Genomic DNA, 3,742 nt, shown 5'->3' with positions numbered 1-3,742 from the left:
CGAGGAGATCAGTGAGGGCATACACGTCCTTCCCGCCAGCAGTATTTGAATTAGAGAAAGACAAATAGTGGCTCTAAGTTTGAAATCTGAGTTGAATTGTTAGAAAGAGTTGCCGTGAAAAATAAACAAATAAACACTGACACATATGTACACACGCAGACACACAGACATACAGGCACACACACACACACACACACACACACACACACATTATTAAACTCCACGAGTAAATACAACTCTATGCAAAATTTCCAACGGTTTCCTACTCAAAAAAAAATGCCAGAATAAAAATGTCGATAAACTTGTGTATTCATGTTTGTACTACACATTCTTCCAATAATGAATAAGTGAACAGCCACACGTGTTAAGAAGTCTTCCGAGTGAAGCAAATAAACTATAATAAAGATGTCTAAGCCAGAAAAGATAGAGGATGGATAAATTTTCTTGGATAAGCAGTAAAAACTGTTCAAGTGCAGAAGGACGGGAGAGAAGGAATAAACCGAACATGTTTTGAGAAGCTGCAACGAAAATCTTATGCAGAGAGTTGTTGTTAGTTGGATCGCGAGTGTGGTGAGGTGGAGGGAGAGCTACGGGAGTACAGGAGCAGGGCGTACTGGTAGTAAAACAAGTAGATGAACGGCATTACCTCACAGATGCAGTGACCCACGACCCCGCCGCCCCGTATCAGTTCTGCCTTCTGCCCCAAATGGACGCCTCCGCCTTAATCAGCTTTAATGTGATGCAAAATGTGGCTTCTCCTCAACTGTGAAGGTCTTAGCTGGTTCTGAACACGACTTCCTGCCTCTACTTACTGGCAATCATGGTCCTCATAAAACTAGATGAACCCATTAATATCTTGTTTGTCATTGTAACTATTTTCTTCTCTCTCTTCTCTTCTATCTCTTTTCTTCTTCTAATATTAGTACTACTATTGCTGCAGCTGCTGTTGTTACTATTGTTGTTGCTGCTACTACTACTACAACTACTGCTGCTGCTGCTGCTGCTACTACCACTACTACTGCTACTACTACTACTACTATTACTACTACTACTACTACTACTACTACTACTACTACTACTGCTATTACTTCTACTACTACTATTACGATTACTACTACTACTACTACTACTACTACTACTACTACTACTTCGATTACTACTACTACTACTACAACAACTACTACTACTACTACAACAACTACTACTACTACAACCACTACTACTACCATTGTTTCTGCTGCACTGCCATTGCTGTTACTGCTGCTGCTGCTGCTGCACCACCACTGCTGCTGCTGCTGCTGCTGCTGCCACTGCTGCCACCTGCACTGCACCACCACTGCTACTGCTGCTGCTGCTGCACAACAACTGCTGCCACTACCACCACCACCACCACCTGCTGCTGCTGCTGCTGCTGCTGCTGCTGCTGCACCTGCTGCACCACCACCACCACCACCACCACTGCTGCTGCTGCTGCTGCTGCTGCTGCTGCTGCACCACAACCATTACCACTACTGCCACTGCTACTACCACCTACTGTTATCACCACTCTATTACTGCTACTGATGCTGCTGTTAGTGCTACTGCTGCTGCTACTACCAATACTACTACTACTACTACTACTACTACTACTACTACTACTACTACTACTACTACTACTACTACTGCTACTACAGTTACTACTATTACTTTACTGTGCTTATCATTTCTATTACTTCTTATTTACCTTACTTTTATCGTTATGATCATTATTATTATCCGTTATTATTATTATTATTATTATTATTATTATTATTGTAATTGTTATTATTATTATTATTATCATTATTATTATCATTATTATTATTATTATTATTATTATTATTATTATTATTATTATCATCTCTACTATCATTATTATCATTATTATTACTATTATTATTATTATTATTATTATTATCATTATTATTATTAGTAGTAGTATTGGTAGTAGTTACAAGCAGTGGTTGTAGTGTGTATAATATCCTTACTTATAATTCCATTAGAATATAATTGGTTATTTGTACAAAGGCAAAATTCCCGACCACGAAATACCGCGGCGTTATAAAAACCACATGAGACGATCTCACAAAAACTGGTCTGGTCGTTTTCAATTCACTTAATTATATTTTGTGGCTTCAAGGCTGTAAACAAAAGTTAGTGACGGAAATAGTCGAGTATCAATGACAAACATTATACTTATTCACTGTATCGCTCACGCACCGGCTATTTCCTCCTTCTTCTTCCTCTTCTTCTTCTTACCTCTCTCTCTCTCTCTCTCTCTCTCTCTCTCTCTCTCTCTCTCTCTCTCTCTCTCTCTCTCTCTCTCTCTCTCTCTCTCTCTCTCTCTCTCTCTCTCTCTCTTTCTCTCCTCGGCGACACTTGTGGTACGTCTTGTTTGTGTCCTGACGTGTGGTAGGTATGCCAAGGAGATGCCTGGATTCCTTAATTATAAACGATGAATTGCTGCTATCCTGGAACTAATCAGTGTGTACGTAGTGGCTATCTCAGGTATAAAAAAAAAAAAACAATAACGGATGCACATCCTTCATATACACTTGCAAGGTCGACACAAAAGTTCACTCCAAGTTTTTTTTTTTTTTCTTTACATTTTTTTTCCACACATGATCTCATCACCAGAGATCATTTTCACACACTCATTTTTATCCATATACATTTTCTTTTCAATTATAGATTTTCAGATAGTTTTTTTTATGCATTTTTTATAACTATTGAAAATATCTTTATTCACAATAATTTCAATGTTTTCATGCGCCTTTTTTTCAGAAAAGGGAGAGGCAATTCACTAGGACGGTGCGCCACGTATGTAAGAAAATTCACAGATCAGACTCGCCTTGCGGGAAAAGTAAAATGAAAACTTTGCCGTATAATGGCAAGAAAACTTTTTTTTTTTACTTTTATTTCTAACGGCGTTCAAGACTGACCTTAATTACTAGCCTCAGGTTTTGGAATCTGATCCAAAAACCCACGTCACGTGTAGCTTGCACAGGCATTTAATTAGCGGAGCGCAAAAATTAAAGAAGGGAAAAAACAGTAGTTTCCACGCCGGGTTATTCAGGGAAAAGTTTCGACAAAGTTACATGCCGATGCAGAAAGGAACGGGACTACCACGATTTTCTCTACCACTCAAGAAACAAGCTGGGGACGAGAACCACCTCCCGGCACGTCCCGAGGGTCTGTCGGCAGGTAAACACGAGCTAACAAGACCACCTGCAGCACCCGGCAAAACCCTCCTTCCCGGCCGGGAGCGTGCCCCACACTGAGCTTCTCCGACGGGCAGCAGCTGCAGTCATCCCTGTCTCCCCGACTCTCGCCCTCCCACCGCCCTCGACTGCCCCCTCGTCTCTTACCAACCCCAGGCCCCTTTCCCCCGGCCTGCTTCCTCCACTTCTTCCACCACCATCAACACGTCCTCCTCCTCCTCCTCTTTCTCCTCCTACTCCTTCTCCTCCTCCTCTCCTTTCTCCAACTGTATTTGATCACCTTCTTCTAGGCTTCTTAGCTAACTGCTGGAGTGTGAGTGTGAGAGAATAAGTGGGGGCGAGGAAGGCTGGGTGATGCTGTGTGGGGGGCGGGAGGGCGGAGGTGTAGGAGGGAAGACTCGCTGAGGATGTATGCCTGTTTACTGGCGGTCAATTATGAATGAGAAGCAAAAAAGTGTAAATACATGCAAGACTCTCTAGACTCGGAATGTTTGTTCACAGAC

At 41.7% G+C, this 3,742-nt stretch overlaps 1 protein-coding gene across 3 annotated transcripts in view; it reads right to left on the bottom strand.

Annotated features, from left to right (window-relative positions):
- LOC123516108 (tensin-1-like) overlaps positions 1–3,317 on the bottom strand; it is a 400,888-nt gene extending 397,571 nt beyond the window's left edge. The window contains exons 1-2 of one of the 3 annotated variants that reach the window (XM_045275202.1): positions 3,160–3,317; positions 1–86 (exon numbers count right to left, since the gene is read on the bottom strand). The exon at positions 1–86 is cut by the window's left edge and continues 382 nt beyond it. The gene's annotated coding sequence lies outside the window, so the exon portion shown is untranslated. The remainder of the gene's footprint in view (positions 87–3,159) is intronic. The other 2 variants (XM_045275204.1, XM_045275203.1) reach the window with 2 other exon arrangements.
- Positions 3,318–3,742: the final 425 nt, after the last annotated feature.

Source organism: Portunus trituberculatus, chromosome 40 (genome assembly GCF_017591435.1).
Source record: "Portunus trituberculatus isolate SZX2019 chromosome 40, ASM1759143v1, whole genome shotgun sequence".
NCBI classification, from domain to species: Eukaryota; Metazoa; Arthropoda; class Malacostraca; order Decapoda; family Portunidae; genus Portunus; species Portunus trituberculatus.
The sequence above is the reverse complement of the archived record's forward strand: the minus strand, read 5'-3'. Positions and strand labels throughout refer to the sequence as shown.